This window comes from Psammomys obesus, unplaced genomic scaffold (assembly GCF_907164565.1).
Source record: "Psammomys obesus unplaced genomic scaffold, mPsaObe1.curated_primary_1811, whole genome shotgun sequence".
Classification (NCBI taxonomy): domain Eukaryota; kingdom Metazoa; phylum Chordata; class Mammalia; order Rodentia; family Muridae; genus Psammomys; species Psammomys obesus.
This window is the reverse complement of record NW_026585690.1, coordinates 1,396,413-1,410,348: the sequence shown is the minus strand read 5'-3', so window position 1 is coordinate 1,410,348 and position 13,936 is coordinate 1,396,413. Positions and strand designations below refer to the sequence as shown.

General features: G+C 43.3%; 1 pseudogene; it reads right to left on the bottom strand.

The window, feature by feature from the left end:
* Positions 1 to 1,646: 1,646 nt before the first annotated feature.
* The window catches only part of LOC129667728 (U1 small nuclear ribonucleoprotein C-like), a 67,461-nt pseudogene continuing 55,171 nt past the window's right edge, over positions 1,647 to 13,936 (bottom strand).

The following is a 13,936-nucleotide window of genomic DNA, read 5'->3' as shown; positions in this document are numbered from 1 at the left end:
ATGCCCCACATGCTGATGAAAAGAATTATGTCGGAAGAGGCGTGATGACATGACATGCCCTGGCCCCGCTCAGCCTTATGAACTCACTGCAATAAAACAAGTGATTCAGCGGGTGAGCGTCTCCACATCTGCTCATGCTGCCCACTGCAGACAAGATGCTCTCCCAGCACAGGCATCATGTCCTGCTCCTCGGTGCTTCTGCCAGAGCCCTGAACAATGACTGACAGAGAGAGTGATCAAATTCTCTTTAGAGAAATGAGATCGTGAAGGGAGGAGGAACAGAGGAAAGGAGGGAGTTGGGGAAAAAGAGTTTCCCATTTAAGAAATGTTACTAAGCTTTCAGCACAGAGTATCTGACCGTGTTCACCTCCTAAAACATTAAGGCTGTGCTTAGAGTACTGGCTTGGCTCTCATGAGTGCTTGGGTGTAACCCTAGAACCATGCTTTGTTATGATCTAGAAGCTACAAGGCTTGGCTTGTGTGGCTCCAATGATGATGCAAATAGCTTTGTATTGTAGTGCTGGCTAAGATGGTGCATGGCGGTCCATGTCCTCCATCTTTGTTAATTATTAATTGGCGAAATAATAGTAATGATTCCTTGCATATTTATTAAGTTTATTTTCTAGGTACTTGTCCTCTAGCCCTATAGCAACTCTCTGAGGATTTTTATAGATTATGGAGCCAACCACCTGGTATATAAGAGAATCCAAACTGAGCCCCAAAAGTTCTTGATCCAAAGTCCTTCCTTTCCATTTATTCAGCTTCTTGCTGCAGGATTGAGGAAATACATTGTGTTTGCTTTGGCTCTCTTTATATATCTGTTAATTCTTATTCTCTTTCTTGTCCTCCACTCCTCCTCCTTTCTTCCTTTCTTTTCTTCTCCTCCTACCCCCACCCTCTCTCCAGTGAAAGAATCTGTATTAGCTCCAGGGAGCTGCCTGAACCCTCTTACATGCCCTTCAGCTGTCTCATGAGTGTGGGGAGGGGATGAAGTCCTGAGTAGATGTGTCAATGACCACAGTGTCTAAGACCCTGACAAGGCTTCCCTACCAGGGGAATGCCAAAGCGTTTCCCTCACCGTTGCCCCTTAGCTAAAACCAGTGTGTGCAGAAACTGCCAAGCATGGCTTCCTACTCCAGGATGAGTGCAACCTGAAACTGCTCCCCGACAGAGACTTCCCACCAAGAGCAGCTAACTACATGTGTACAATAACTCCTCCCCATCGCTCAAAGGCATAAAATAAATGCACTGAGTTTCCAAGCTGGCAGTTCATCTCCTTCAGAGTGCACAGCCCACTGATCCCAGCTTTTGTCTAAGTGTGTCTGTGCATCTGTCCTTTCTTCATTCTCTCGTTACACCAGTCAGGTCAGGTAAATCCCCAAAGCCTTGCTGGTCACAGCACACTGTTGTTGTGACTTTGAGCTTAAAAATATAAAATTAACTAAAACAGTTGACAATTCTATTTTCACTTTTCACAACACAAGGGAAAACTGTACTTTTAAATCCCACTTCTCCCCTTCAAAACTATTCTCTCTGCTAGGCAGTGGGAAGTCTTTCTTCTCATGCAACTAGAAAACACTCAAGTTCAGCACCATGATCTCCTGGTGACATTGGACAAGAAGTACTGATGAAGAGCCCTTCTTCTCTCATCTGTCTGGCAGAGTGATGAGAGGCCAAGTGGGCACCATCACAGGGTGAGCAGTTCTCTTCACTGAGGCTCAGGCATCATGGGTGGCCTCATCCCAGGAGGAGGAAAACCCATCACTGGCACTATGGGAGGACCTCCCTGGTCGAGTGCCAGCATCATGCCAGGGCAAGGAGGACTGGGGAGTGGTGGGATCATGGTCCCCGCAGGAGGAGGAGGATCTGGAGCTATCATTCCTTGGTGGAATGCAACCATTGTTTTGTCAGCAAGGCTCTGGGCCTGCCCTTCCATCCATTAACGGAAGTAGTCTTTCATGTTTCCTACCACTGTGGCGTGTCTTATAGATGAAGAATTGTGGGTCAGATACATGTCACAGGGGTCACAATAAAACTTGGGTGTGTTGCTCAGCAGGCTGTTGGCTACCAGGTTGCATTTGGGCTTTTAGAGTGCCCCTGTGGTGTAGAACTGTCCTGCGAGGGTCCACTTGGCCCTCCATATTCTTCAGGCTCCTGTTACTGAGTTTTGTGAAGAGCAGCCTCGAAGCTTTGTTTCTGGCATGAATTGACTTTTGCTGTCCCTAGTGTCCTTGTGTGATTGCTCTTGTCATGGCTTTGACCCGATTTGAGTTTGCATCCTACCACTCACCCTCAAAATGAAAACTGCACGTGGGACTTTTCAACTGTTCCTGAACTGCTGCGATGCCTCGATTCCAATCTCCCGCTCTCCTGGAAACTGTTAGGTCCTGATGCCCAAAAATTTAAAATGGCTGCACCACTGACAATGTCCAGAATGACAATCTGGGGTTAGCTTGGACTCTGACAGGGCAAATAGCAGTATTGCTGGCAGACTGATAAAAACCTTCTACTTAGTGCTTCTCAGAAACCTGTGAAATGGGTTTCTCTTGTCAGGGAGTAACACTACTTCCCTATGCCCATGGGGCATCTCATTCTCTATTAGCCCATACACATACTAAAGCCCCCATGCTGGCATCCTGACTCTTCTGGCCCACAAACTTCCTCCCCAACTACCCACCCTAAACTTCCAGGCTTTCCCAGTCTACAGGTAGAATTCCCTCCATCTCAGCTTGTTTCCTTTATATCTGGAAGCCTTTCTCTTTGTCTCTGCCTCCCAGGAAGTAGTCATGGAAGCTTTGAACTTCCCCAAATAAACCTTCTTTCCATCCATGCTATCTCAGTTAGTTTCTATCAATGAAAAGAAACGGCATGACCACAGCAACTCTCATAAAAGAAAACATTTCGTGGGGGGCTGGCTTACAGTTCAGAGGTTTAAGTCCATTGTCATCATAGCGGGAAGCATGGAAGCATGCAGAGAGATACGGTGCTGGAGAAATAACTGTGAGTTCTACTTCTGGATCTGAAGGCAGCAGAAAAAGAATAACACTGGGCCTGGCTTGAGCATCAGAGACCTCAAAGCCGACTCCCAGTGACACATGTCCTCCAACAAGGTCACCCATACTCCAACAATGCCACACCTCCTAATAGTGCCTCCCCTACGAGCCTATGGAGGCCATTTTCATTCAAACCACCATACGATGGAGTGGTCTGGTTCTGTGGTTTCACTGTACTATGGCTTCCAGGAACCGCTGTGGGTGGTCTGTATGGGGCTGGGGAAGATGGAACTGGGCAAAAAAGGTGAGCTCCCCCCACTGCTGCACGGATGACTTAGAAATAAAGTCCTTATTCAAAAAGTCACAGCCCAGAGCAATGCTAACTGAGGATAAACATCGCACAAAGCAGAGGCAATGAGCGCTTTTCTCAAGGAGGCTTACAGAGCGAAGGGCAGACAGGAATGGCCATCAGAACATCTCACTTGTGGTTCCTCTAAAGGTGAGCACACACGGAGCCCTGTTTTAATGTTGAAGAACTGTTGAAGATTATCAAGCAGCTCTGTCTTTTAGAAACTACCTTGGAATCATGAAAATGTTCCCCCTGTCTCCACCATTGATATAGTCCCTTCCAAGGAAATGGCCTTTTAGAATGGAGAAAGTTTCTCTTGCTGCCTGATTTAGATCCATAATCCCATAATTTCCTCCTAGAAAAATTGTCTCCTACAGCTCTGCACCCCAGAGTGGGGAAATTGCTGCAGGATCAGCCCAGGAGGACTGTGACTTCACCTTGGAGCAAGGTAGCAGAAGAGAAAAATACAGCATTGCAGAAGAATTTCTGAAAAACATTTCTCAGACTCAACACATAAAGAAAAAAAAAAGGAAGGAGAAATATCACCAGAAGCTCTGAAATTTCATTGTGAATTCCTGAGAGTCCTCTCTTCCCAGTCCTAGGAAATTCATATGTGGGAACAGACAGCCTCCCCCATTCTGTCCCATCAAAATCCAGAGATTTCTACTTGATAATAATAAGGAATAAGTCCCAATGCTTGGCTTGGGAATACCACAGAGCAGACAAACATGCTGCTTTAGGTAATTTTCCTATAATATCTTTATTCTCAGCTACACATGTCCAGAAACTCATTCATTCATTCAACAAATACATGTTAGGGCTCTACTATGTCCCTGATATTGACTTGGGTTCTAAAGAGGTGAAAATGGACAGCTGAGCCAACCATGCTGACTGCATTGGAGTTTCCATGAACCAGGACAGAGAGCACAACAGCTAAATGGATGAGTGAACGCACGAACGAGCAGCTTTAGATAGGAATATTCAGTTCCCTCCACCCAGTGCTTTAGAGTTTCCAGCATAACTCCAGCCTCAAGGGTCCCAGCACCTCTGGCCACCACAGGTGCTTGCACCTTTGTGCATAGGCACATACAAACCACACAAGTTAAAAATAGTAAAAATAAGCCCTGTGTAAAAAGGGAAGGAAAGAAAAAAGAGAAAAAAGGAAATTATACAGGGGCAAAACTGACTTCTTACTCTAGATTCCCAAGGCTCATTAGACCTTTCCACAGCATAAACCACTCAGAATAAAACCTCACCTTTAACTGGTCCACAAAACTATGACACACCTGCTTTATGTATTAGAAACTTGGTCCCAAGGTGGCTCTAGGGGAAGCTAGCAGAGCCCCTGATAGGCTGGCTCTCATGGAATGTTCTCAGGTCACTGGGCTATGAAGAGGAGTCTCCAAGATAAAATGAAATTAGGCATATGCAGGACGGTATAGTCATAGACAGAGCGCTCTCTCTCTCTCTCTCTCCCTCTCTCCCTCCCTCCCTCCCTTTCTTCTTCCCACTACCTTCATCCTTCAGAATTATAGAATGTGCTACTACATGCTCCTGCCGTGTGTCACCCCAGCCTAAACCAAATAAATGGGGCGTCCTTTTCTCAGGCTGGACCCTCAAGAAGGGAGAACCAAGACAATCTTTTTCCCTTCCTGGACTAATTGCTTCAGGTATTCAATTATAATAGCATAAAGCTGTCTAGCACACACCCTAGGCTTGTCTCAAGGAAATGCAAGTTAGTGAGTTCTCCCTAAGAGAATGACTCCATCTTTACTTCTGTAATGCTGCTGTGTGCAGACAGGTATGGCGGTTATGGAAGGAACTTTTCATTCAGCGAGAAGAGTGGACATAACTATAACTTTGTGGGGTTTTTTTTTTTCCCCTCTAAACATAGTTGATGTTTAGAGAACTGGACACTCTTGCTAGATTTCAAGTGACAGTGCTTTTCTTAGGATTGATTGCACTCGAATTTACATCTGATAAAGCGCTGACACAGTGGTGACCAGAAGTGAAGAGTCCAGTACAATCAAGGAAGTTGAGAGTCTGGCTCTGGAAAAGGGGACAGTGGGACACACAGGAATGCTGAGGTGTAGGCCTGGGGCAGGCGGGGGTGGGGGGTGGCAGGCTGGTCTAAGGACCAGAAAGAAGACTTGACTAGCAGGCTGGAATGTCAAAAGGAGTCAGAACTCATTGCCTTGGGGGCAATGAATAAGTGAAAAAAAATTTATTTTATTTTATTTTATTTTATTTTTATTAATTACAATTTATTCAGTTTGTATCCCCCCCATAAGCCCCTCCCTCCTCCCCTCCCAATCTCACCCTCTCTCCCCCTTCTTCACGCATGCCCCTCCCCCAAAACTGATAGGGGAGATCCTCTTCTCCTTCATTCTGATCTTAGTCTATCAGATCACATCAGGAGTGGCTGCATTGTCATCTTCTGTGGCCTGGTAAGGCTGCTCCCCCATCAGAGGGAGGTGATCAAAGAACAGGCCTATCAGATTATGTCAGAGGCAGTCCCTCTTCCCATTACTATGTAACCCTCTTGGACACTAAACTGCCATGTGCTACTTCTGTGCAGGGGTTCTAGGTTATCTCCATGAATAGTCCTTGGTTGGAGTATGAGTCTCTGGGAAGAACCCTGTGTTCAAATTTTCTGGTTCTGTTGCTCTCCTTGTGGGTTTTCCGTCCTCTCCAGCTCGTACTATTTCCACATCTTACATAAGATTCCATGCACTCTGCCCAACAGTTAGCCATAAGTCTCAGCGTCTGTTTTGATAGTCTGCAGGGCAGAGGATTTCAGAGGCCCTCTGTGGCAGGTTCCTAGGTTGTTTCCTGTTTTCTTCTTCTTCTGATATCCATCCTCTTTAAATGAGAACCAGAGTTTCCTTATCAGGAGAGGTGACTGCAGAAGACAGCAAGCTGTAATGACCCCAATAGAGACGAATAAGAATTAGATGTACTGATATGAACTCATAAATCTTAATATACAGACTAAACAAATGCATGTGTCCTCTAGGAAGACCCAAAGGCAACAAAGCCCCCAAGGTAATGAGCTCACTTAATGTCTAGCCAGACCTTGCTTCCATTTATCATACTTCTTTGGCAGGAATCATCCCCTTAGAAAGCCAACAGCTTCCCAGGTTAGAGTATAGGGAGATTCTGAATTCTGAATTCTTTGCTGTCCTAGGTAGCAACAGGTCACCCAGGAATGATGGGCATCAGGTTTAGAGTCTGTCTGACCAAATTGATGGAAATTGTGACAGTAATTGGAAACAAGTAATGATAGTAAAAATTACAACCAGGTGAATAAGCTAGGAATGCATGAGCCCACATGCACATGAGTAAGTGAAAACGATAAAATTTGACTAAAAACAATCACATAATTTCAGAGTTCTCTTTACAAAGAAGAGAATAACATAAGGGTGAGAGCCTGGCAGACACCTCTTCAACCAGGTGCTCCGAGTGACCATCACCAGCACTGGGAGCAGTTGACACTGTAAGGCGCCTGACAGGAAGCTGAACACACAACACAGAGCAGGTTCCAAGAAGCTGCTTCCTGCCAAAGACTCCACACCTGGATCTAACCACATAAGAACACCTAAAGAGAAAATTAAAGGAATCCTTCAGAAGGAAGGAAAGAAGGAGGAAGGAAGACAACAATCAGTTCTATAATCTTCTTCAAAAGTGTCATGGTCAAGAAAGTTCAAGGAAGATCAAGGAATGAAATGAGAACTCCTGCACTGGATCATTTTGCTATAAATGGCTTGTTAGAATATTGGTGAAATTTGAAAACCTTTTGTAGATGGCTGTCATGTATCAATGTCAGCCGCCTGGCTTTGGCAGCTGCGCTCTGCTTAGACTAATTTCTCTGTTTGCAGCCCATGTACACTGAGGTGGGACGCTGGCAAGTGTTCTAGTTTGAGCTCTGCTTCTGTGACAAACACCACAACCAAAAGCAACTGAGCAGGAAAAAAAAAAAAGTCTGTTTTGTTTTACACCTGCGGGTTACAATCCGATATTGAGAGAAGCCAGGGCTGAACCTGGAACAGAAAGCATGGAGGAACACTGCTTTCTGGCTTGCTTCCTCTGGCTTGCTCAGACGGTCTTCTCAGACAGCTCAGGCCCACCTGCCTAGGGAAGGTGCCACCCACGGTGGGAAGGGCGCTGTCACGTCAATCATCATGATCAATCCCTTAAGACACACCCACAGCGTGGCTGATGGAGACAGACCTTTACCTGAAGTCCATTTTCTCAGGTGACTCTAGGTTGTGACAACTTAAAAATGACTCAGGAGTAAAAAGCTTTTTGGGATACATTGCAATATGTTTTCTATAAATGCGAGCGTGTTTGCAATAATAATTTTTTAACTTTATACCAAAGAAGTCATCTTACTGAATGAATTATTTGGAACAAGATATCCAGGACACTGAATATAAGATTTTTATAATTAGATTAGGGTTTTTTGTTTGTTTGTTTAAAGTAGTTGCTCAACCAAAATATTAGTAATAGAAGTGGAAGGAAAGAGAGAAGTTTTAATTATGTCTAGGGGAGGCAGGTGGTGGTAATTAGAGGCTTATTTAAAGAGGTGACTCAATAATAACCTCAAAGTTTGGACCAAAGCATCTGGGTAGTTAGTGACCATGTTCTGAAATGGAGAAGACAGGAGAGTGAGTTCGGAGATGAAATGAAGATACATTAAGCCAGAGACACCCATAAGTGAGCCTGGTGAAGATGTAGCAGGAGTAGCAGAGATGGAAGTGGCTTGGGGATCTATAAGGAAGAGGAGGTTGAAAGACTACAGAGCCAGGGGTGGCAGATGACTCAAAGGAACAGCTGGGTCCAACCACAGCAGGGCTGATACACAGGTGAACTCACAGAGGCTGTGAAAGCCTGCACAAGACCTGCATAGGTTCAAACCAGACGCAATCCCAGCCTGGAGAGGAGAAGCAAGCACCAAGTTCCACCCCTAACAAAGAGACTATTTGCAATTTCTATCTCCTGGGAAAGGGAAAATCAGTTTTCTTCAGTGAAGTGCCACCAGGTTTATCATCCAACCTCCAGGGTGGACCCTATGTCAGGGAAGAGTTGGCCAATTAAAAGTAGATTCTCTCTCTCTCTCTCTCTCTCTCTCTCTCTCTCTGTGTGTGTGTGTGTGTGTGTGTGTGTGTGTGTGTGTTTACATGTTTTGGGGTTATTTTGCTTGTTTGTTTCTGGGTTTTGTTGTTTTGTTTTGTTGTCTTACTGGATTGTTCTTTCTTTTGAGAAAGAAAACATGAAGTTGGGTGGCTAGGGAGGTTAGAGGATCTGGGAGAAATTGGGAGAGAGGAGAGAATATGATCAAAATATATTGTATGGAAAAAAAATTAAGTCAAAGAATAAAAAGAAATGAAAGTCCTCTGCTTAGGAGACAGATACAGACTTTGTAGTCATGATGATGTGTATGGATTTAGTCATAAATCTGAGCTGGACCACCATTGCCATGAGGTTCTCAGTGGAAATCAACCAGATCTCCAAAGTCATAAATGTGGAAAGGAGACAGGGTGGCAAAGGACCAGGAAGGAATTCAGGTGAGAGAGAACTCACAGATAACTTGAATAGAGAACAAAATGAGCAGCTCGGCCAAATGTTGCTGAGTTGTAAAATGACAGGGAAAGCCACAGGGCTGGCTGTATTCCTACCGTGGAAGCGATCAGCAACCTTGATGAAGGGAGTCCTGTTTGACACTCATGACCCAGCATCAATCAGAACAAGAGACGAAGGATCACACTGACAACCTGACAACTCAAAGGGAAATGATACACAACCCAAACACCAGCTCCTGCCATAGGCACACTGGGGCTTATCAGTGCAATGTGCCATGGCTACTAACTCGTGGCTGCGGGGGCCAGGCAGCCTGGCCAGGCAGGGCTTCTTTAATCTTTCAGATGCAAATTATTAAAAGGCTTATTGGTGAGAATGGAAAGGGAAGCATCCAATGAGATAGATAGGTTCTGATATCTTACATCAAAGATACATTTAAAGATGGATAGTTCCGTCTTTAAACTGTGGAATATCTTCAGCCATGGCCCAAATCTCTGTAGCCAAGTGAGGAACCTTTTCTCAGCAGGTTCCAAGGCTTAAGCAGGCAGCCTTTGCTCTTTGGTAGCATTTTTCTTCTATCCCATTCCTCAGAGGATAACTAATACTATTTGACACTAATAAACTATTTAATACCCTTTTTAACAGACTGTCTTCACTCAAATATGGTCACTTTTTACAATTCTATATATTTGGTTCTGCATGTGTACTATTTGACATAGACTTTATTTTTTTCATCATTTTCTAATATTATTTATTCTTTCTATAGTTACTCTTTCTTAGTATCAGAAAAATAAACTTTAATCTCACATTTTATTTGCCATCCAACATAATGGAGTCTTTAATTTTCTTTGGCTTTAAGAATTTTGGCAATATTCTCCAAATTTTTCATATTTTACCAGTTTTAAATAGGTAACAAAAATAACCCCTGAACTTCAAAGCTGACAGAGAAAGAATATGGATGGACAGGTAGAGTGTTCTATCGATCTGGAAACAATTCAAGTTGAGTCATGTCCACGGGAACAAGTCTGTACAAGTGACTTCTAAAAAAATGGCCATAGTAGTTATTGTTAATAATTGGCCACAGGCCAGGATCAGTGCCATGAACAAGTTTTGTTTTCTCTGACGGAGACACGTTGAAGACAGTTGAGAGAGATGGCAAAGTCAGACAGAGTCGGAAGGATGGCGCATGTGGCAACGCCCCCCACCATACATACACACGCATGTATACACACACACACACACACACACACACACACAAGCTAGAAATTGTTGCTGTTGACCTGGGGGTCTGCTGGAAAAATAAGAAGCAGGCCTCTATGTATTCTTTAACTTGCCACCAGCGGAAAGGTCGATGCATGTGAAATGGACCTTAATTCCAAATTTCTCTCAGCTCTCCTCTGGGGTTCTTTACCCCCTCCTCTTTGTATAATCAGCAGCGAAGAACAACGGAAGGACCCTTGTCTCGGTTGGTGGCAACTACTGCCTAACAGAAGAGTCACTTCCTTTCATTCTATCATCAGTCCCATTTTTTTTTGCATACAAGCATATTAAAGCTCAGAGATTAAATTTTTTTTTCCAGGCCAATGTTAGGGCTTAGGTTTTGTTTCCCCCTCAACGTTTTCTATGCTAGAAACATTGTCCACAATGCAGGGATACCAGTGGAAGGCTTAAAAGATAATGTCTAGACAAGAGAGAGGTTATTGGATCATGAAGGGATTTTTGCATGAATGAATTAATTTTCTAGAAAGCAGATTCTTATAAAAAAAAAAAACAAAACAAAAACCCTGGTCCCTCCAGTTTCTTGCTCATTTCTCTTGCTTTCATATCCTCTTGAGAACATGCTTTCACCATATGATGATAACAACTCGAAGAACCTCCCATAGGCTCACACCCCTCCCATGATTTTAGACCCTCAGAACTATGAGCTAAATAAACCCTTTTTCTCTATAAAGTACCAAGTCTCAGAAGTGTGGTTATAGCATTATCAACTACACTAAAATGAAATATTAGCTAATGGGAGATTTGGGACCTGTGCAGATCATAGAGTCTACGAAGATATTTCTTTTTTAAAATAAATTTATAGCAGTATTGAGGCATGATTTCCTCCAAAATAACCTACATATCCAAAGTAAATAATCATACATAAGGAACTACCACCATAATCAAGATAATGACTACAACCATCATTCCCCAAAAGGTTTCTCATGCTTCTCCCCAGCTATCTGTCATGTATTTGGGCAACTACTAATTGGATGCTTTGCATTTCCTAGAATCCTATTTAGATGGAATCAAGCAAATTATGCCCCTTTGTGTGTTATTCATATAGTATAATTATCTAGTAATTCATATTGTGTATACTGATAATTATTCTTAATTGATCAGTAATTTGCCATGATATGATAAAGATCACAACACACTTATCTTTTCATTTATTAACAATCACTTGGGTTGTCTGAAGTTTGAGATCATTAAAAGAAAGTTTCTGTGGACATGTATGTTCAAGTTTTTATGTGAACAAGCTGTCTTCTCTTGGATAAGTTTCTAGGAATTCAACTGCTAGGTGACAGAATGTGTGTTTGACATTTTAAGAAAACAGAAAAAATTTCGCAAAGTGATTATTCTATTTTACATCCTCAACAATCACTGCATGGGAGTTCACATCCTTACCAATGGTTTATGTGGTTTCATTCCAGATTTCTATGAACTAGACTGAGCATTTGTGCCTTGCTCTTTAGTTATCCATATATTCACGTCTGTGAAGAGTCTATTTAAACCTTTTTCCTCCTTTAATTTGCTTGTTTCTCTTCTTGCTCTACACTGCTAAAGGCTTGATATATACCCTATGTGTAAGTAGTGTGTCAAATGTTTTATAAATATATTTGCCCCGTCTGTGCCTCACACTTTCATTTTATTTTCTCAATAGCAAATTCTGAAGACAGATGTTTTCAACTTTAGTGCCAAATATTTACCTGCAATGCATCTTTCACCGTATCTAACAAATTCTACTGTGTCATGTTTCCATTGAGATCTACTTCAAAATACTGTCTGGAGAGTAACAAGGCCACCACCCACCATCTCTAGGTCAGCTCTCTCCATTTTCTTCAGTCAAGTCCATAGAAGAATCCAGAACAGCCACAGGCTTGGGCAATACCACTAAACAGGTGACACGTGAGGCAACCATGGCTCTGGAGATTAAAATAACAACCTTGGTGCTGAGATAGAAGTAATGATCAACCATGCTCTGGTCCTCTCATTCTAAATTCTGTCTTTTCCATGCCATGTATCTCAGCTACAGACCTTTTCTGAGCTCAATTGTTAAGCAAGTCAATGCTTTAAAACACAGCTGGACAACCTGCAGAGAGCATGACACTGTTGTTCTCCATTTGGTGGGGGCCTGGAGCTCAGCTTCTGGACAAAGAACTGGGGTTCTGTTTCTCTCAGGGGCAGCTAGAGCACCTTAAGGGGAGGCCTGAGTGCTCTAGGCCAGGGTGTGGAAAAGGTTTTCCACAGAGCGTTACAGTTTAGCTCTTTTAGAATGAGATCGCCAGTAGCAATGGCAGCTTGGGCAGTCCAAAGCCTATGGCGATATAAAGGTGTTACAGGTCTTGATTAAGCTGCTGTGCCAAGCGGGGCAGAGGCGTGGGCAAAAGCCTGTGCCTGGTTAGCTTGCAGCCAAGGCAAAGCCCTGGCAAGACCTAGGTCCAGTGGGCTGGAGGGCAAGCCTGGCAAGCTAAGGCCTGAAGGGGATAAATGACAAATCTCAGGTGGCCGTGATGGAAGGCTGATTGTATCACAGGGCCAACCAGCAGCATGCATGCACCTCCAGCATTTTCTAGACACAACAGGGTTGATACGTACGTGAACTCACACGGACTGGCACAAGACCTATATAAGTTCAAACCAACATCTCAGCACGGAGAACGGAAGTGAGCACAAGGTCCCACCTCTATCCAAGAATCTATTAGCAATTCCTCGAAAGGGGAAGATCAGTTTTGCCAATGGAACAGGGATGCTGAGAGTATCAGCTACCCCAGGGCAAGGCTGCACACTCAGGAATAGTTGGCCAATAGAAAATGGGCTCCAGGACTCCTTTATTGTTGGGTTGAGGGGAGGTCATCCTTTTTTTTAAGAGAGAAAAAGAATGTGAAGTTGACTTCATAGGGAATGGAGAATCTGAAAGGAGTTAGGTAGGGAAAAGAATATGACCAAAATATATTATATAAAATAAATGTTAATTTTTTTAATTTAAAAGATGAAATAAAGAGATTGTTTAAGATCATTCCAAGGGTTGATTCTTAGATTTTTGAAGCTAATGGTGTGAGACACAGCAGCTGCAGGGAAGAGGCAAGGTCTCCACCCAATCTGTTCTCTCTGACCTTTGAACCCATCCTCTGATGGGTGGATCAGCCATTGCCAACCACCCAAAGGGGCCCCTTCATTCTATATCTGGTGAAAAATTTTAATAATCTGGCAAGTTGTTCTCATGGTGGTGTTTAAAAGATTCGCCAAGAAGTCCCCAGGAATTCCAGTCTATCAGTAGCAGAGGGAAGGCAGGCATCTAGGTTTCTTAGCAACCCTTTGAGGTAATTCTTACGTGCTAGAGTAATGAACAGGAGGGAGACAGCTGAAGGTAGGGGTCAGGTGGAACAAGACTAGGTGTGGCAGGAAGCAGGGGACTGATTATGATGCGCCTCCTTTAGGAACTTAATCTTTTAAGAGTAATGGAAAAAAGCCCAGGTTGCTGAATAGAACAGTTACATAACATCTACCCTTAAGAAAGTTCATGACGGTGGAAGGCAGAGACCAGAATAAAGGTCAAACACTGCAGGTAGGAGAGCAATCAGAGGCTATTTCAGCAACTCTTGTAGGAGAGGGTGGTAACATAGGCTATGGAAGTGGTGGTGGGGAGGAAAAGACTTCAAAGAAGGAATAAGCATTTAATAGGCATGAAGAGCCAACATATATATAGTTCGATATATATATATATATATATATATATATATATATATATATA